Source organism: Lepidochelys kempii, chromosome 1 (genome assembly GCF_965140265.1).
Source record: "Lepidochelys kempii isolate rLepKem1 chromosome 1, rLepKem1.hap2, whole genome shotgun sequence".
Lineage (NCBI taxonomy): Eukaryota > Metazoa > Chordata > Testudines > Cheloniidae > Lepidochelys > Lepidochelys kempii.
The window spans coordinates 196,831,623-196,853,633 of record NC_133256.1 but is presented as its reverse complement, the minus strand read 5'-3'; the positions used below and the strand labels follow the sequence as shown (position 1 = coordinate 196,853,633).

The window sequence follows — 22,011 nt, the reverse complement described above, 5'->3', positions numbered from 1 at the left end:
TAAACTGCAAGAGCCGAGCTGTAATTTTGTGCAGTTCAGCATGACATCATGGTTTATATAGGGCCAGCTCAATAAATCAAACTTCACCTAATTAGAGATCCTACTGCATATCTACATTATTCAGACAAATAATTAAAACAGGACAATTCATAACACAAGCCAGATATGTTTACTAAAATATGTTCTTTTCAATGTTTTTTAGCTTCACTGCTGCTTACAGAGCTTTCACATTTACTAAATTACAGACCTGAAGCTTTTACTTTAGTCTGACTTCACTTTCAAGGAATTCTTCAATTAACTTTACACTGCTTTAAGCTCTTCATCCAATGAGAGAACAATCTGTGGTTTCTAATTCCTTCCAATGCCAAGGACTGCCATCCATGTTCGACTTTCAGATATACTGTCTTTTCAGAGCTAGGCTCTGTTTGCTGAAAACCAACTAGTCGTCATAGCATTTTGACAAGCAATATTTTTTAAAAAAATGAAAACAAAGAAACAATACTTTGTGATGGGTAAATTAGTAGGAATAATTAGGTTTACTATCACTTTTTGAACAGATTATAGCAAAAACTTGGTCAAACCAGAGCAATCAACTCTAAGTGAAAAGCCCTTATTAGTTAGGTTGTTACCAAATCTTCTCTGCATTTACTGATCATCTGTGATCCACTATCTTTTTCTTTTTAATTGTGGGTTTTGTTGAAAGCAGAAGTTTATGAAACATCAAAATATCTGAAGTCCAACTGAAGGATGCTATCCAGCTAAGGTCTCCATTAGTGGAAATGCAAGAAGCTTTTTGAATGGCTAGATATCCTGCTGCTAGTGCAACAATAATTTACTATGTACAAGATGTCAAATCAAAAGCCAAATACAATTTCATAAAAAGCATGAGTTTAGAGATAGGTTTCTTTGCTAAACAATAAGGGCTTTTTCCCCTAAACCTTGAGTTTTGTTCATTATTTTTACTGGTTGTTTTCAAATATATATATATATAAACATATAAAATATATATAAATATATATATATAAATATATATATATAAATATATATATATAAATATATATATATATATATATATATATATATATATATATATTTTACTCATCAATTGCACCAACAAATGCAGTGTTTGAAATATTAAGCCAATAACCCAAGAGCTAGCTTTCTATAAAAGGCATAATACAGCAACCTAGAAGAAATGGGAATACACAGAAAAGGAGACACACGTCTATGTTAGTTCAGTACCAGTTTAATTCTGACATCTGTTGTACCAAATGTTAACCAGTGAAAATCATGGAAGAGTTTTAATTTATTGTAATATTGTAATTTATTAGGTGTCAAAATGAACCAAACCACACTCAAGACTATCTAATGTAGTGCATAAATATGTTTACAAAGACATGGCAAATGGACTTCCTGCAAGTACATGCAGAGTAAGCAGGTGGACAGAAGAATCCTTCCAAACTTTTGCTGGACATATTTTAGTTCAAGAAAACATTACACCCAACATGCACTAGTCATGACAAACAGAACTGGAGGAATGTTGGCAAGGTAGAGTGTTAAGGCCAATAGTGAATCTGGAGTCACTTGCACAGAATGTTCAAAAAGATCTGACCTCTAGAAATAATCCAAGTCATATTTTCTTACTAATTCTCATCTAGAGTCAGGTGCACAGGCACAGTCGCCTCCAAACCAGCAGCTAAGTTCACAGGGCTGCATGCTACTTGAAAAGCACAACATTACTCAATTTTCTTCCCCTTTGTTCTCCTTCGCAAGCCTTGCTCCCACACGTCCCTGGTGGGGCACAGCAGGAAACACAGATCTATTGCACTTCAGCTCAGGTGTTTATGCAGGCTATGTACTAGAGCAAGTAATGGCAAGTGTTAGGCGTAGTCCTACAATTTAAGCAGCAGTAAGTCTCAAGCCCCTTGACAGCATCTGAGGAGACATGGAGTTATGTATAGTCTTGATAGCTTATGAGGTGGTTAGCTTTGTGCTTCACTCTTAGGCCTTATTCTTCCTTCCAAGCACGAGTAGTTTGGTGGCTGCACACGAGCACTCATTAATGCAGGATCGGGTTCTGCTCATCGTTTTTTATTTTGTGTGCCACACCTGTGCTGAACGCAATCACACCCTTAATCTCCACCAATCGGAATTCATATTATCACCATTTCAACAGGCAGCAAACACAGAACTGCAAATCACCTGCTAAAGAAAAATGGACCTCCAAACCCAATATTCACACTCTCCTTATCCTTTTCCACCTGTCCTTATTTAAACAGAGAACAAACAACATTATAAGAGTTTTCAGAAAACAATGAGGGTCAGACTTCCTGTTAAAAACCATACTGCAGGGATGCACTGTAGAGCTCCTTATATGAGCAGGTGGCATAAGGGTGGGAGGAAGAGACTTCCGTTCCATTGTTAATCTAATTCCACAATCCCACCAAACCCTTTCTGGAGAAGTTGTGCAGGTCTTGGGACCCACGTACGGGAAAGGCTGGAACGGTTGTTCTCCATTATATTGCATTCCCCTTCCCCATCAAGAAAAAAAATGGGAGTAAACTCAAGTTGACCCTGTGGGCATCAGCTTTTCAGGATTTCCTTTCTGCAGCTAAGAACACCTTTCTTTCTTCTGGGCAAGTTTTGGGATGGTCAGGGATTCATACAGTCACAGCGCCTCAGGGGAGCTGGGACCCTGTGTGAAGGCAAAGGACTTGTTGTGGATCTGTAGGTTTTTGCTGGTTTAAGAGAGTGAAATTCCAGGCTACCTACCATGAGGAGTGCAAACCCCCACACACTTCTAGGGATGATTTCCATTGATTGTACAATCTCATGAAGTTTCTCTGCCCCTATGTGGGAATAACCCAATCAGGGATATGTTCTGGCCCATAATTATTGAATCAAGATCTTCTCTCAAGCTCTTCCACCATTTCCCTCAAACACCTGCCTTCCTGATATAAACCATTTTTTAAACCATGACCAACATCTAATCTGGGAACTATTGCTCCTGTTAGTCTGATTTCCAATTAAAAGAATCAAGGACACAAACCTGAAGCCTCAGTTCTGTTAGTGTGTGCCATAAACTAGTTTGTAAAGCAAATTTGGTTTGAAATGACTACTTGTCTGGACAGAAACATAACGAATAATCGTCATTAAAGGATAGCATTTGGGTCCCCCAGTAAGTGGCCAGTGATCTTCTAACAAAACCCCAAGATTTCCCAAAATTACTTCTGCAAGCAATAGTAAAAATTAAAAGAGGTGATCTCCCTAGAGCAAACCCACAGCCCTATTTTCGTAACGTGCTTTTGAAGCCTGATGCTTATCAAATGAAGTAATTTCATTCTCTTGTGTTAACTTGTACAGCTTGCTTGCTATTGATCTTCTGAGTCATGTTTCTGGCAGCAAATTAGTATCCTACTAGAAAATATAAGTGCTATAGAACAATTGATGTAATATATTAATAATTTAAGTTTGGATTTAACTCTTTCAACATATTAGCAGGAGATACTGTCTGTACAAAATAAGGATATCCCCTGAACATTGAAAACAAGAAACCAAAATATTTAGAGTAAAATTTAAAAGATCACATTTTAATGTGAAGGATTTGGATTATACTCATGTAATTTTTTTTTTTAAGATTATGAGCTACATAATGAATTCCTCCTAAAATGTTTGTTGGTTTGTTTGTTTTGAGGGAAAATGGTTGTTTCAGTCTAACAGGTATCACTCAGAGAGCAGGATTACAGCTTAATCAGGCTGCTGTATTCAGGCTGTTGGATTTCTAATTGCTTTCTTTTTATCTGGACTACACCCAGTAGAGCACCCACATAAACCATAGAGAAAACAGCCCTCACAAAAGTCTTACAATTCTTCATAGAATCACCTCTATCCTATCTGTGCTTACAGAAAGCCAGATCAAAAGAAAACATATTGTAGATTAAAAGCTAACTGAATACAGCAGGGGTGGCCAAACTAACTGACCCTCCAAGTCTCACAGGACAATTTTCAGAAGTTTGAGAGCCAGGGCACAGCTGCTGGGGTTCAGGGCTTAAGCCCTGCACTCTGGCAGGCACCTCTCGTGGGCTGAAGCCCAGAGACACCCCTCCCACACTGGGCTGAAGCCAGAGATGACACATGGGGGGCATGTGGGGTCACGTCATTCCCTCCACCCCCCGATTTTTGCCAGGGTTTGCTGGCTCCACTCGGTCACATGGTGCTGCCAGGCCCCCTCCCTGCGCGGCAGCTGCTGGAGCCAGCAAGCTGGGAGCTGCAGCCCTAGGGAGGGACAGCAGCAAACATCTAGGAGCTGTAAGGAGGGGCCGCTGAGGGTAAAAGGGAGGGTCTGATTGGGGGCATGACCCAAGCTGTGTGTGGGGAGGGGGTAATGAACCTTTAAATTGTGCCCCCACACCCCACTCTCAGCAGGCACCAGTGGTCTCTGGCAAAAGCCCCTAGCCCCATCACCCTACCACAGAGAAGAAGTCCCGAGTTCCTCCCCAGTGTGGCAGGTGGAGAATGGGGGCGGGGGGTTCCGTGAGCCACACTTTAACTGTAAAAGAGCCGCATCTGGCTCACAAGCCGCAGTTTGGCCACCCTTGGAATATAGGTTAGAGAAAATTATACATACTCTTATGATATATATCTGTACTCTGTGCATAGCATACATATACCAACTGTACATGCATCTGAGGCCAAATGCTGCCTCTACTCTTACACAACCCAGAACAGATGCTCACCAATATTACAGGGTTATGGGGTCCCTGTCACAGGAGGAACATTCCATCATCCCTACCACAAACTCATCCAGATAGTTTTGGTAGAAGCAGAAATAATCTGCAGAGGAGGGAAGCTGAGCATAAGGGACATGGCCAGGTCAGGGATATACGTATGTACAAAAGCCAAATGGGAAGACTATGTTCCTTAGGTGAGGTAGGGCTTGAAGATTTTGGCACCAGCAAAGATCAGCATGAAAATCTCCTGCCCTTTGCTCCTCCTCCTGCTATGCATGTGCTTCTGTTGGCAACGATGAACAATGTGCTCCCAGAATTTGTCTCGTAGCTTCCAGTGTTAACCTGAGAACACCATCAAATCATCTAGCAGATGGAAGGATAGGAAAGACGCACACCTATATCTTCAGTGCATTAGAGAACTTAGCCACACAAGTTGCACTGATTTGAATGGAGTGCTATGGCTAAATTCCAAGTTAAGTCTTTTCCAATAATCATTTGATTGTTGGATGAAGTTCTTTAGCCTGCGCTATGCAGGAGGCCAAACTATATAGTCATAATGGTCTCTTTTAGCCCTAAAATCTATGAAAATTCAGATGGTATAGTTTAAAGACGAGGAGATCTCATTTCCCAGCATGTATTACATTACTTCTTTATTTTATTTTTAGTCCTCTATAAACATACAAAATCCCAAGGAATACACAGTATTCAGAAGCGCAGAAAATGTGCTCTTACTTGCCTCAGATGCAAACAGCTACATACTGTCCAAGTGACACATAGTTTTGACCAAGGAGATAGCAGTATCAGTGTTTCCATAATTCTTTATGAAGAATTACAGGATTTAAAATGTCTCTTTCCAGCATTACCTAATGCATGGGCCTCTCGATGATTAATTAAAACTATATACATATAGAAAAAACAAACATCAGCACTGCAATACTATGTACCAATGTACAGTATCCTTGGCAAAAAGAAATGGCCTGCTGTTCTCAACCAAAAGTCAATTTCCATATGTTAATTGTGAATTGTAACCAGACAAGATCTCTTTTCTAAAAAAGTTTCCAGTAACTGGCAAACTGTGTCCAATACACAGGAAATCGTATTTATAGTTTATACTCTCCACAATGTATCAATTCTCCTCTCACTAGGAGAGCCAGTGGCAACTTTTAAATGAACGGTCTTGTCTCTAGAATTCTATCATCACAACATACAATAGCTAATTCTAGAGTCAATAACGGGGGGATTGAAGGAGGAGGAGAAATATAGCAGAGGTGTCCCTTCCATTGCTGAAGAATCCATAAAATAATGGCCTATCAGAGTTCTTTACTCAAAAGAGCAAGAGTTTGAAATCCTGCTTTTGCAACCCTTTGTCTCATCATTAAAACCATGATTCACTGAGGTACTTAAGCATGTGATTAACTTTAAGCAAAAGAGTAATCCTATACTACCCATGTGCTCATTTATATCTCATTTAATATCTCATTTAATTAGGGCCTAAACAAGTTACAGCCTCATCTGTACCTGCTAATTATAAACTCCTCTAATATGCTACTTTTTTAACATAGAAAATGGGGATGAAAACCAACAAAAGCATTGCTATGAAAACTTCAAATGCTCTTATAACAAGCATTTAAGAACATGTATAATTACTTGGTAATCATCTTGTCCTCATGTTTTTTGCTATGATTCAGAGAACCATGTGCCGTTACTAAGGCAAGCCCCACTTTGAAAAGCAGAAAGGTAAAATGTCAAAGCTTTTAATAGAGATAGGTTAATACTTTACCAATCCAGAAATTCCACCAAGGGCAAAAGCACTGCAAGAAGTGTTCTTACCTACAATTAAGAAAAGTAAAAATCATCACTCTGTATATCACAGTTTAAAAACACAAGTAATTCCAAAATAATGAATTATGGATATCATGACAACCATGGAACAACCCAAAGAAAACAAGAAGCTAACATCAGAACAGGAAATTACCATTTTTTTGACACAGTAATTAACATTAACAGGGAGACTGCTAATATATACAAACAATCAATAAAGGAAATTTTGTATTAATACAATGAAACCCAAGGGACCAGTTTAAAAAAAAAAAGGTTACTTCATAGAGGTGGGTTTTCAACTAAAATTCAGACAAAACAACTGAGAACCACATGTGGAGACTTCAAGGTGGTCACTTAAGAGAGAAGCTTGCCTGCTGGAGATGAAGGTCCTTCATTCAGATTTTACGGTGTTTAAAAAATTAGCAATACTATATATTTATTTGAATTCAGACAGGTGTGCATGGGCTCTTATATGCAATCATGAGGCATATGTCTCACAGTGTCTTTGCTTGTCCTAGCCATGCTGAATTTTGAAGTTTGATTCCAAATAATTGTCAACTTTTGTAAACAACGGTGATCAAAGTAATTTGTTTTGTAGCTAATTACATTTTCACTGCACCACTCCCTTCTTTTCCATTTACAGTGGCAAAGTGAGAAAATGGGCTGTGGACCAAAACACACACATAAACAAGTAGTTTTCATTTTTTGTTGAAAAAAACCAGACAATTTTTAAAACATTGATTTTTTTTCACAAAAGTGTTAGTTTTCCAAAAATGTTTCTTAAAGTTTCAAAATGAAAAATGTCAACCAGCTCTACTTATTACAGGTTAAGAAAAATCAGTTTTTCCTCTTTAAAAATAATTTTTAAAATTGTGTTTATTAATCTTGGCTGCTTTTTGCTTTTGAAAACTCTTTGCAGTTCCTAAATACTCATAGCGAGCATTAGTTATTCTGCAACCAGTGGTCTCTAGTGAAAGGAAAGTATGTTTTATGAACAGGGTCATATGAAACCTGTGACTAAATGCACAGTAAAATCCTAACAGGATTGTTCCTATACTTGATTTGAAATTAAAGTCTCCATAAGCAAGGACGTTTTGGAGGCTTTGTTTATTTGTTTCTCCTTGATATAGTAGGCGTGAGGCAAGTCTCCAAAATAGGCCATATTTTTGGAGTTTAATGTACCCATACTTCACACACCCACATCATACATTATTTGAAAGCTTATTTTTATGTCCATTTAGATGAGGTATGATGGAGAGCTACCACGTGGTGTCATAAGCCTGAAAGAGAGGTAAAACAATGGTACCCAAAATGAGAAAATGTCCTTTTTCAGATAGTTCCAGAAACACTGCAACATGACTGACTACAGTTTTTACAATTTAAGTTAATTTCAATACCTTAATGTGATGTTTATTGGTCAAAGCTACCAAAAGACGATGTATTAAAAGATTTTTACTGGTTTTGCATGAGCAAGTCTTTTTTTCTCCCAGAAATGATGATGCTGTTTAGCATGTGGCAAAAATGGTAAATATCAACATTTTGCAATATACTAACACGAAGAGTTTTCACATCGCATATTCTTAATTCTTAAAGTATCTCACAAGTTTTCTATATTTTCAACTAAAATTTGATAACCAGGTCAGTCTCACACCGAAGGCTGGGCACCAGTAGCAGGAGATCGCATGCCCTCAGTTTGTACTGCAGAGTGGGTAAATATAAATGTATGTGAATTCCTAATGTAATGCTACTCTATTTGTAAGCTTTTGTACAGACAGTGTAGCATCTAGTATGCCTGGTAGAAGGTTCCAGTTTGTAATTGCCTACGCATGCAGCACTATCCTTTGAAATAGTCTTGAAACTAGCTTTTTAATTCAGTGATAGCTATACACAGATCAGTATCAGTGTTAGAGATGACAATGCACAGTTGCATATTATGAATATGAAAAAGTTATGAGAGAACAAAGTAGCCTAACAAGTAGTTGTGAGGACAAAGTCCACAAACAAGCCCTTGTCTCTGCACTGAAGATGGATGAAAAGCATGTTGCAGTTCTTACCAACCATATCGTCAACAGTATGACAAACCCGTTTGACCTTGAATCACTTCCAGAGGTAATTAACAACATGTCTACTGGTCTGCAAGTAACATCATATATACAAGGGTCTCTACGGAAAATAGCAGATATTGGTGAAGAACAAATGGAGAGATTTGTGAGAGGTATTTGATCCTGAGGGGACACTACAGTTTTTTCAGCCCAGTCACGAATTCTGGCATTCAAACATTTGCTGACATGGCCAAGATGATCAAATTTAAGCCTAGCAACGGAGGGACAATCACAGCAGCTATCACTCCAGAAACTGTTTTCCGCTGAGCCCTGTCCTTACCAAGATGCAAAGATGACATTTCAATTGCAACTGTTCTTAATCATCCAATACAACCTGAATCTATGTCCCTCTTCCACGCTGATGGCACAACGAAACAAACAGACAAAGTTGAATTAAGGCATCAGCTGGAAGCTCAAACTGAAAGAAACCATGAGCTAAGAGCATACAACAAAGAAACCACAGTGTACATCAGACGTCAGGGCTGTCATACAAATTATGGCTGGAGACAAATTCCACACATTTGATTAATTGGTCGCTGAGTACTTGAGGCATGTTCTAAAAGGATATGACAAAGCTAATTCTGTAATCAAAGTCTTTGACAGATATGACAACAGTAACTCTGTGAAAACTGCAGAAAGACCACGCCAGACAGGATCTAAGATTGTATGAAAGAAATACCAGGTGATTGGTGGATGCCCCTCTGCCTCCATGGAAAAAGTTTCTAAACATAGCATCTAATAGGAAGTCACTTATAAAATTCCTCTTTGAATATATGGTTCAAAACGCACTTTAGAGTGCAGGAGCATACCCAACACAAACTCTCCTCTTTACTGGAGGGTTTTCCAATGGTGAAGTAGCAAAGATGTGTCATTAGATGTGTTGAAAAAGCCCAAGCTTTGCACAGAACTCAAGAAGAAGTGGACACAAGGATGACTTTTGGATCTCCTGGTGTCAAAGGATGCATAGTAATTAGATCACTTGATACAGGTGTTTTGGTCTTTGCTGTTCACTCCTTTCCCAAAATTGAGCACATAGATAACATATGGATTGGAGCAGGTACCCTTACCAGCACAACTGACAAGCTTTGTTGTGACATTGTGGGGATCACCCAGACAATAAGGAGTGCTGTCCGCACCTGCCTTTTTACTTAGAGTGCCTTAATGCTATGCTGCTACAAACCCAAGCCCTGACACCACAGAAGTCTCACCCTGGCTTCCACCATCCTAGTTACTCTTTGCAGGGTGACCCCAACAGCCCTTCCAATTCTGAGTCTCCCCAAATCCATTTACCCCCAGTTCTTAATTACCAGACACTCAGACATTTTTCCATCTGGTTCATCACCTCCAAAAGATTGAAACCTGCCCTGAATTATCAATTCACTTTGACACACACACTCTACACAACAGTGAATGGCTTCAGATAAAAATAAACAAAAGCTTTATTTGATAGAAAAATCACAGATTCAAAGATGAAATAGTCAGGGAAAAGCAAGTTACACAAAAAATAAACAAAGACAGAACCTCACGTTTTACACTTCTATATTAACTAGATTCCCTTTTCTAATATGTTATCTATTTTCTCTGAACAGTTTCCCAGCGTACCTCCACCAGAAAGGGGATTGAGCATTTCACAGACAGCACCCCACCTTGATGCTGGCCCTCAGTTTCTGGGTGTCCTTCATTTCAAACTCCTTCTGGTATGGGAAATTCCCTCCCCTCTTAGGGGAGGTCTACACTACAAATTAACATTGGCGCAGCTGCACTGCTATAGCACATCTGGTGAAGATGCTCAGTCTAAGCCAACGAAAAAGAGCTCTCTGATCGGCTTAATAATTCCACCTTCACGAGAGGCAGCGTACGCTCTGTAGTGCGGCCATAGCCTAAGGCCATGTCTGCAGAAGCAAACTTACAGGGTACAACTGTACTGATGCAGCTGCGCCCCTGTAAGATTGTTCGTATAGCTCTATGCCGACAGGAGAAAGCTCTCTTGTCGACATAATAAAACCACCTCCATGAGCAGCAGTAGCGACGTCATTGGAAGAAGCTCTCTGTCATAGCATTGTGCACGAGTGCTTATGCCAGCAAAACGTGTCACTTGGGGTGTTTTTTTCACACCCCTGAGCAACATAAATTTTCCCATCATAAGCGGTAGTGCAGACATGGCCCAAGACTGGGGTTTTCTCTTCCGTTTCGTATTGTTCCAGCCAGCTGATTCAATTGCTTATTCTTTGGGGTTCAGGTTAGTTGTGTCCAGAAGTTGATTGTGACAGTCACTTCAGACCTGTGCATGCAATCTGTGATGCACTCACTTCTGACTTCTACAACGTATTTCTTCCTTTACACACAGTAACAGGATATGACTCTGTGTCATCCCTATTTGGTATTGGGTTGGAAAAAAAAACTGTTGCCAAATTGGGAGAGAGTGAAAGACAAGCTGCAATTTCTGCAACAAGGAAGTTGGTAGCAGTGCTGTATGAGAGCAATAAGAAGGAAAAGGACACTTTAATTGCTTGCGCCTCAATCTAGCCATCAAAAAGGACATATAACTGGCCCAACTCCAACTTGTGAGGACAGGTTTGAAGTACATGTCAAAAGAGCATCTTGGCAAATGAGATTTGGTAAACCAGATGTTGATCCCCACAGCAACACAGATGGAAAAATGTGGATGATGAACTACTGCCTGGGTTCTTCAAGAGCCCAAAGGCATCCAAGCTTCTACTTTGAGTCAAGACTCTAAAAGTACAGTTCAGAAGGGAGCAATCTGACCCAAGACAACTCTCCTCAGTAAAATACTAAGCTTTGAATGTTGGATCCTGACTCTAGGTTATAGCACTGCTTCTCTTTGTATCTTTTAGCTACATTACATCTGTGTTTACATATGTGGCATTTCCACTGACTGGCATGCACATGACTGCCATCACCATCTGCTTCCCGGTTTCGGTTGCTCTGTTTCTATCTGCTTGAGATTGTCCTTTCTTTTGAGTTTCCCCGGGTCATTTTGATGTGTGACAGCTGTTGTGTACTTCTGTAGGTTTCATTTTTGTTTTTGTTTGGGTTTTTTTGATCATATGATTAATTTACAGACTGAGCATGCAAACTCTAGGCTAGCAATTGGAAGAGCAGGAGCCAGAGGCTTCACAGATTCTTTACAGAATGTAAAGTAGCACCATCTAATGTCAAGCTACTTAAGTCATTTGCGTGCTTCCTTTGGTCTTATTACTACATCATTGTGATTTATACATTGCAAATGGCAATAGAAATACAATAATACTTGCTCTTATTAATAAAAGATGGATTTTTTTCTGCTTTTTTTTGAAGCAACATCACAGGGTTTCTTTTAGAGACAAAGAGAGGGATACTGTAACGTTGTTGGCTGCTGTTGCATTTTAAACACTTGCCAAACAGAACACAAGAAAATCTGTAAAATGAAAAGCTCTGGGGAAAATGGAACACTAAAAGATGGTACAACCTTCACTGGAAAAAACTGTCTAACTACATATATTAACGAACCTAGTGATTAAGGTAAAAATAGTGATGGTGAACAGCACTAACTATAGACAAACTACATGTGAAGGCAAGATACTATAAAAACATTGAGCAAAGCAAGTTATTTTTGTTCTGAGTGAGGCATGTCATGTGTAAACAGTACATAAATCCCTTGCAGAAACCAAGAATTAGGTAATCAAATAATTGCAGACAATGCACTATAGTTCTGGCCATGAAAGTAACTTGGTTCTTTTGGCTTCTTACACTTGTTATTACGTTACCTGAGCCAGGACAGTCTTTAGTAAATCTGTTTTCTGCTTTTGAGCCCTTCCTTACTCAGAACTCCCATCTCAGGAGGAGTTTTGACTGCGTAAGGAACGCTGAATGGGGCTATTTTCATATGGTTTGCTACTTAATTTAAGTAGCTAAGTGAAATTTCAGTTCAACATTAACTGGACTGCTGATGAAGTCCTTCCTCAAGATTTCAGGTGAAGGATTTTTAATAGTAGAGTGAAAATATCTAAATTTTATTTTTGATTTTTACTTAATTAAAGAGAGTTTGTGCTATACATTTGGTTTTGGTGAACAAAAACAAAATCTTAGAATTTTCTGAACAAGTTTAAAACATTTCAATGAAAAGCTACTTATACATTTCTTAAACTTTTGCAACCCACATATTGTTAGCATAAGAACAAGAAAGTGAAACACACCAGACCTGTTTCAAGGCTCAAGCTGTAAGTTATTTAAAAAACTCACATACAATTAAGTGGTGAAGAGTAAGTTAGATTTTCAAATTTTTTCAACATTCATGGTTTTATCTGTAAATCAGTGAAACGAACGCAGATTTCATAACATTTTTTTAAATAGGAAAAAAATGCAAACAATGTTAAGGTTGCACATGCAATTTTAACACTGTCCCCTTGTGTATATGCATTATGATAATCTTTAATTTCATGACCACATATTTCACAAATAATACAGCAGAATTTGTTCCATGACTTTAGAATATCTTGAATTTAAAACTCATACCCTTACAGATTCACATTATTTTCATTAAAATGAATTGTCCAGTATAACTTTACCTTAAATGTGTAACTAGATAAATTCTCATCTCATTAAAATATGCATTTCAATAATGCAATCAGAAACTATGTATTATACCATTTATTTTCAACCATCAGTACAATTTGTGTCAGGTACAATTCAGGGAATTACAGAGTTTACTACAAAGCATAGTTTCCCTTACCCATACTTCTCAAGTGAACATCGTTCAGAGGGATGTCATTCATTTCGGTCCCAACATTATCTATGCTCCAAACAAACTTTGTGTTCCCTCTCTTTTATTGTTAAAAATATCACAAATTAAGAATTATGAAACTGAAGTTATAGAAAGAATTTTTCACTAAAAGAATGAATCCCAGGGCATTTTAAATTTCCACACGTCCTTTTTTTATGTCCACCAATTTATATCTTTTTCCACACATTGTGACCCACATTAGGGCTTCCACATGTTGAACAGCAGGAGCTGGCTGAAAAATGACAGCAAATTTTCACTATTAGCCTCTATTGCTATACTTAATTTGCATTATGTTGTGTAAAAATGCTTACTGTTTATATAGTTTATACACATAGTAATAGACACAGTGCTACTATATGCTAAATTGGGGTGTATGAGTGTGCCAAAGACTTCATGATAGCCCGACACAGGAAATGTGCTAAGTTTGCAAAAGTTTGAGAACCTTCTGCACAGTGTTCATTGTCCTCATACCACAATGATCTCTTTAAACGGGACTTAAGACCACTTGGCATCTCTTAGAATTATGCCCTAGTTCTAACAAACCTGGTGGCTAACTCCACAGTACACACTTCAAAGAGCCTGTAAGAAATCTGTCTTAAAGAAAAATAAAAGAATAATAGAAATAAGAATAATAGGACCTTGCTGTACCCCTGTTAAGGAATCGACTGTTATAATGAGCTTCCCTGAAAGAGTTGTAGCTACAGGCCGGGCCTCAGCTGAGATACCTCTAAAGCAACAGCACGGTTCAAACACCAGTGGCTTTGGTACAAACTTGCCTATATTTTTACAGCATATGTGCACACACACCCAAATCAGGATAGCTAGTGAACGCCAGTATCTGAGGACTTATGGTCCTACAGCGAAGCTCATTACTGCTGTTAAGCTATCGTCATTAAATCTTCAGGCAGTTAAAAAAAGCTAAAGTTGATAGAATCAGAATTCATCTAAGGACAGCAATATCCCCGTCGAGTTTCCACAGTTGCTTGAATCACAAATATCAAATGGGTCTTTCTGCTTAAAAGCGAGGTCACTTATCTGTAAAAATTATATTTAATGTTTCATAAATATAGGGCTTAAAACAAAAGTGCTTCTAATCAGATCTGGCATGAAAAGAAGAAATGCATAAAGTGAGGTAAGTGTGATCTTACCCAGCTGAAGAACAGGAGATGGCAAGGCGTCAGCACATGACTCACACAGACACTAAACACTAGAGAGCTAGAGATAATTCTCAGGTAAACTTTGCATGAGCCACTACGTCATTCCTCTCTAACCTTCCTGCATTAATCATGTCACGAGTAACCTTATGCAACCCAAGAAGAATGTCTGATTTACAGGGAGAAAGGCAATGCTAACAGAACAAACACCTTGGCATGACAAGAAACTCAAGACCAACCTGAATTTCATTTCAGCTCCTTAACACACCCCAGAAGAAAATAAACCTTTTCCATTCCATAGGAAAATTGCTAGTTCAGGGATTACTGATTAATCAATTACTGAGAATACAATAAATAATAAAGATGTGCACACACGGTTGAGTAAAAAGTAAGAGCCTGCCTGAACCGGTAACTCAAAAACTCAAACCAAAACTTTGTTTTGAAGCTTATTAAGAAAGAAGACAGAGTGTCTTTCATGGCAGGCAGGGCACTGGGCAGCTGGAAGAACATACAAATGAGCCAAACAAAATAATCCCTCTGTTGAACACTACTCAGAAAGAGAAAACTTCTGGGATCTCACACAGAGGACGTACAAAAGTGTGGTCCAGGGTAAACAGGGATGTCAGAGCCCTGTTCATTCCCTAAGTGAGGTCTCTGATTGTGCAAATGGACCTTGAGAGCTCATCGACTCCAGCTCTCAGCACTGAGGCAGGACCAGGTAAACCCAGACCACTCCTAACAGGTGTTTGCCCAACTTGTTCTTACAAATCTCCAATGCCTGGGATTCCATAACCTCTCTTGGAAGTCTATTCCAGTGCTTAATTACCCTTATACATACAAAGTTTTTCCTAACACCTAACCTAAATCTCCCTTACTGCAATTAAATCCATTAATTCTTGTCCTGCCTTCAGTGGACACGGAGAACAATAGATCCCTGTCTTCTTTATAACAGCCCTTATTTGAAAACTATTACCAGGTCCCCCCGGCAGTCTTCTTTTCTCAAGATTAAACGCACCCAATTTTTTTTTAACCTTTCCTCATATGTCAGGTTTTCTAAACCTTTTATCTTTTTTGTTGCTCTCCTCCGGACTTTCTCCAAATTGTCCACATCTTTCCTAAACTGTAGCATCCAGAACTGGACACAGTAGTCCAACTGAGGCCTCACTAGTGCCGAACAGAGAGGGACAATTACCTTCAGTGTGTTACATGTGGCACTTCTTTTAATACACCCCAGAATAACAATAGCTTTTTTCACAACTGCATCACATTGCTGACTCTCACTTAAATTTGTGATCCACTATGACCAGCAGTCAGCAGTACTACTACCTAGCCAGTTAGTCCCCATTTTGTAGCTGTGCCTTTGATTTTTTCTGCCTAAGTGTAATACTTTGCTCTTGTCTTTTCTGAACTTCTTGCTGATTTCAGACCAATTCTCCAATTTGTCAAGGGTCATTTTGAATTCTAATCCTGTCCTCCAAAATGCTTGCAACCCTTCCCCGCTTGGTGTCATCCATACATTTTATAAGCATATTCTCTACTCTATTATCCAAGTCATTAATGAAAACATTGACTAGTACCAGACCAAGGACAGACCCCTAGATACATCTTGTCAATGTGACAGGAAACCACTGATAATTATTCTTTGAGTAGTCTTTCAATAAGTTGCACACCCACCTTATAGTAATTGTATGTACACCACATTTCCCTAGTTTGCTAATGAGAATGTGAAGTGGGACTGTCAAATCCTTACAGAAATCAAGATTTATCATATCTACTGCTTCCCGCCATCCACTAGGCCAGTAATCTTGTCAACAAAGGGAATTAGTTTGGTTTGGCATGATTTGTTCTTGACTAGATGATCATAATGGTCCCTTCTGACCTAAATATCTATGAATCTATGATTACAGTTGTAATATACCTTAAATCCAGTGTCTTTATTAAGACCATGATTTTTAGTGTCTAGCAAAGTTATGAATTTAAGCTCCCAGGCACGTCTTTTGAAAGTGTTGTACAGGTTTCCTTTGAGGATGTGGACTGATAGGTCACATATAGAATGATCATCTTGTGAAAAGTGTTTACCTACAAGTGAATATTACCTCACCCTTCTTGTCTCGCTCATATATGTGAAATGTCAGTTTTAAACAGAAAAATATATAGAATAAAAATTAACCATAAAGAAAATATAACTTTTTTTTTTTTTACATCCGTTTGGATAGTTTCTCAACTGGGTTATATGTATCTGTTGTTTGTTTGTTTGTTTTTTAAATGATTAAAGCTATTTTATTAAAACTGAAACTAGAGAGTTGAAATGGTTCAGAGGCTTATGTTAATGGGCACTTTCCACCTCCAGTTCACCAATTTAAAACCTACCCAGATTTGTAATTGAAAGCCATTTTCTCCTGGCAGCTGTTCAGTGACCAATGTGAAATAACTTGTTGGTCTAAATTTGTAGCAAGCAGGCATCTGCCTAACAAACACACCCAAGCTGGTAGTTTCAGCAGATTGGTTGAGGGCTGAACGGGCCACGGACACTGAACTAGGCTCCAGAAATGGCTGTTCCAAAAACTGGGTTCAGGCAAACTGTCAGGCCAGCGTTGGGGAGGCTTGCCCTGCCAAGGCCATGTCCTGGGAATGTATTTCAGTATGTACTTCAGTGCCCCGATCTCTCAATCCAACCCTCTTCAAAGCATTAAGTTCACTTCGATTTTTTTTAACACACTTGAAAAAATTGTAAACAAAAAAATAAAACTGAAAAAGAATGCCAAGTGTCCAGAAAGTGTGGGCAAAGGAAGAAATTCTCTGAGAAAACAGATTTCACTTTCAAAATTACTTCAGTGTTAGAAACAGTGAACAAAATTTATGAAGCCTAACTTGATTGTGCTCTTAGAATAATTACATTCAGACTTCAAAGAATGTCTATCAAATACCACAATTCACTCTGTGCATCCATAAGCTTGATATAAATAAAGTGAGTTATGCACTTAAAACATTTATTAGGGGACATCTCAACAGTTTGCCCATAATGGGTATGTCTACACAGCCCATGGCAGATAAGCCTCCCAGGCCAGGTTGACAAGACGAGTTTGCAGGGCTCACACTAGTGCTCTAAAGGTAGCTTTGTAGATATCACTTTGAAGTTGTGACTCAGGCTGGAGACTGGGCTCTGAAGCCTAGGGAGCGGGGTGGACTTCAGAGCCTGAGTGACAGCCTGAGACACAACTTTGCCTACCCACTATTTTCAGCTGAGCTCTGCAAGCCTGAGGCCTGGTCTACTCAATGTACTCAATGCTTTTTTTGCCTCTGTCTTCACGAACAAAGTCAGCTCCCAGACTGCTGCGCTGGGCATCACAACATGGGGAACAGATGGCCAGCCCTCTGTGGAGAAAGAGGTGGTTAGGGACTATTTAGAAAAGCTGGACGTGCACAAGTCCACGGGGCCGGACGAGTTGCATCCGAGAGTGCTAAAGGAACTGGTGGCTGTGATTGCAGAGCCATTGGCCATTATCTTTGAAAACTCGTGGCGAACGGGGGAAGTCCCGGATGACTGGAAAAAGGCTAATGTAGTGCCAATCTTTAAAAAAGGGAAGGAGGAGGATCCTGGGAACTACAGGCCAGTGAGCCTCACTTCAGTCCCTGGAAAAATCATGGAGCAGGTCCTCAAAGAATCAATCCTGAAGCACTTACATGAGAGGAAAGTGATCAGGAACAGTCAGCATGGATTCACCAAGGGAAGGTCATGCCTGACTAATCTAATAGCCTTCTATGATGAGATTACTGGTTCTGTGGATGAAGGGAAAGCAGTGGATGTATTGTTTCTTGACTTTAGCAAAGCTTTTGACACGGTCTCCCACAGTATTCTTGTCAGCAAGTTAAAGAAGTATGGGCTGGATGAATGCACTATAAGGTGGGTAGAAAGTTGGCTAGATTGTCGGGCTCAATGGGTAGTGATCAATGGCTCCATGTCTAGTTGGAAGCCGGTGTCAAGTGGAGTGCCCCAGGGGTCGGTCCTGGGGCCGGTTTTGTTCAATATCTTCATAAATGATCTGGAGGATGGTGTGGATTGCACTCTCAGCAAATTTGCGGATGATACTAAACTGGGAGGAGTGGTAAATACGCTGGAGGGCAGGGATAGGATACAGAGGGACCTAGACAAATTGGAGGATTGGGCCAAAAGAAATCTGATGAGGTTCAATAAGGATAAGTGCAGGGTCCTGCACTTAGGACGGAAGAATCACAATGCACAGCTACAGACTAGGGACCGAATGGCTAGGCAGCAGTTCTGCGGAAAAGGACCTAGGGGTGACAGTGGACGAGAAGCTGGATATGAGTCAGCAGTGTGCCCTTGTTGCCAAGAAGGCCAATGGCATTTTGGGATGTATAAGTAGGGGCACAGTGAGCAGATCGAGGGATGTGATCGTCCCCCTCTATTCGACATTGGTGAGGCCTCATCTGGAGTACTGTGTCCAGTTTTGGGCCCCACACTACAAGAAGGATGTGGATAAATTGGAGAGAGTCCAGCGAAGGGCAACAAAAATGATTAGGGGTCTGGAACACATGACTTATGAGGAGAGGCTGAGGGAACTGGGATTGTTTAGTCTGCAGAAGAGAAGAATGAGGGGGGATTTGATAGCTGCTTTCAACTACCTGAGAGGTAGTTCCAGAGAGGATGGTTCTAGACTATTCTCAGTGGTGGAAGAGGACAGGACAAGGAGTAATGGTCTCAAGTTGCAGTGGGGGAGGTTTAGGTTGGATATTAGGAAAAACTTTTTCACTAGGAGGGTGGTGAAACACTGGAATGCGTTGCCTAGGGAGGTGGTGGAATCTCCTTCCTTAGAAATTTTTAAGGTCAGGCTTGACAAAGCCCTGGCTGGGATGATTTAATTGGGTATGGGTCCTGCTTTTGAGCAGGGGGTTGGACTAGATGACCTCCTGAGGTCCCTTCCAACCCTGATATTCTATGATTCTATGATTCTACACTGGGGGAGAAGGAGAGGGGGAAATCAATCTAAGATACACAACTTCAGATATGTGAATAACGTAGCTGAAGTCGACGTACTTAGATCTACTCACCACAGTGTCTTCACTGCGGTAAGTTGACTGCTGATGCTCCCCCGTCGACTCTGCCTGCTCCTCTCGCTCCAGTGGAGTACCAGAGTTGACAGGAGAGTGCTCAGCGGTCGATTTATCACATCTTCACTAGACACGATAAGTCGACCCCACTAGATTGATCACTCTGGAGGTAGGTGTAGACGTGCTCTAAGTCTGTCAACTAGGGGTGGGAAGCTTGCTGCCACAGGCTGTGTAGACGTACCCACTTAGCACTGTCACATACCAAATAATTTTAAATGAACTCTGTCCTGTCTGGATATTCTGCTCCAGTCCGTCAACACACATCAATGAGGTCTGTGCTACCAGAAGTTATTTAGAACATATTCTTTATCTATCTTATACACATTAAGGGCCAGACTGACACCCAGAACACAAAGGTAAAAGGAGGCTTCCCCACCCTGTATGCCCCTATACAAGGACCAGTCACAGTTACAGACTCTCCCCTCTCCTGACTGAAGACGCCACTGACTTCTCAAACCCCTGGAGACTGTAGCCACTCCAAAGGAGGCCCAGGAAGGGCAGAAGGAGGCATTGCCATGCCCCATTTACACACACACACACACACACACACACACACCGACCAACACAGCTGGTCACTTGTGAATGGGAGCACATGCTGCATCCTCCCAAGGGGCAATATTGTGTCATACACATTTTTCCCATATATGTGGGTGTTCTCCAATACAGGAGTTCTCAACCTTTATATTTATGAGCTCCCCTTCCCCCCAACATGCTATAAAAACTCCATGGCCCACCTGTGCCACAACAACTGGTTTTCTGCATATAAAAGCCAGGGCCGACAATCTTCAGAAGTCTGAGAGCTGGAGCACAACTGCTGGGGGCTGGGGCTTGATCCCCTCGAGAGGGGCCTGATGGGGCTCGGGGATTCAGGCCCGCTCCTGCTGAAGCCCTGAGCCCTGGCAGGTGCGCCCTGCAGGGCCGAAGCCCCAAGACACCCTGTCCCTGCTAGGCAGAAGTCCCTACCCCACCACCCTGCTGCAAGACAGAGGTCATGAGCCTGCCCCTCCAGTTTGGTAGGTGGAGAATGGGGAGGTGGGCAGGGAGGGGGTTCTGCGAGCCGCAATTTAATGGTAAGACTCATGAGACCACCCCTACTCTAGAGCAACAAATTCCAATCCCAGTAGGGCCAACTGAATCCTTCATTCTTTTGCAGTAGATAAACTGAATTTAATTTAGTTTGCGGAGTATGATACTTTTGGAGGAGGAGACCTTTAAAAACAAGGTTCCATCTGCTTTCCCATCTATAGATTTCAAAAGTACTTTACAACGTGGGAGGGTTAAGTGTCATTATCCCCATTTTGCAGATTGGAAAACTGAAGCACAGTTTGTGAATTGATTTGCTCAAGGACACATACAGTGGGTCAGTGGCACAGCACAGAAGCCAGTTCTACTGACTCTCATGACACTTATCAGAATGTTTTACAGTGATTATGAAGCTAAAATGCTGAGCGGCTAATGAGGAGCTAATGGCTTATAATATACTTTATGTAACATTGTTTTTTACTGGTTGTAATTGATTTGCAGTACAGTCCAAACACACAGTATGTGGGGAAAGGGGATCACTAGTGGAAGGACTTAAGCATTCTGTTAGAACAATTCAAGGCTGTCTGGAACATGTCCTAAGAGGAAATTCAATTTCACTCTTTCAAGAAACTGCATTAGTCAGTTAATGTCATGAAACAAGGGCCCTATATTCCATATAGAATGTCAAGGAGTCCATATGCAGATGACATTCGGAAAAAAATATATCACATTGTAGGAAATATCAGAATTTGTTGCTGCTTTGTGCATGTGTAATTCTTGAGAGACTTGATTTTTGCCTAATTCTTTTTAATAAAAAATTCACAGATGTTTGCCTGGGAACTTTCCAACAATGTTTTTAGATAGTCCCTTGCTAAAAAATGGTCAATGTGGAATGGTATCTGATTAGGTTTCTTGTGTAAACCTGATTGGTTTATCAACTCTGTAAAACACATGAAAGTTAAAATTAGGGCTGTCAAGCAATTGAAAAAATTAATTGCAATTAATTGTGTGATTAATCATGCTCTTAAACAATAGAATACCACTTATTTAAATATTTATGGATGTCTTCCACATTTTCAAATATATTGATTTCAAATTCAACACAGACTACAAAGTACACAGTGCTCACTTTATATTTATTTTTTATTATAAATATTTGCACTGTAAAAATAAAATATAGTATTTTTCAATTCACCTTATACACGAACTATCATGAAAGTTGAAGTTACAAATGTAGAATTATGCACAAAAAATAACTGCATTCAAAA

General features: G+C 40.0%; 1 protein-coding gene and 1 long non-coding RNA gene across 9 annotated transcripts in view; one reads left to right on the top strand and one right to left on the bottom strand.

Moving 5' to 3' along the window:
- Positions 1-22,011, bottom strand: part of CMSS1 (cms1 ribosomal small subunit homolog) — a 371,436-nt gene that overhangs the window by 179,538 nt on the left and 169,887 nt on the right. For 2 of the 8 annotated variants that reach the window (XM_073307688.1, XM_073307699.1), the window contains exon 2: positions 6,511-6,560. The exons of the other annotated variants lie outside the window; for them this stretch is intronic. The gene's annotated coding sequence lies outside the window, so the exon portion shown is untranslated. The remainder of the gene's footprint in view (positions 1-6,510; positions 6,561-22,011) is intronic. 8 annotated transcript variants of the gene reach the window in all.
- The window catches only part of LOC140896255 (uncharacterized), a 151,805-nt gene that overhangs the window by 117,824 nt on the left and 11,970 nt on the right, over positions 1-22,011 (top strand). The gene's annotated exons all lie outside the window — the stretch shown is intronic.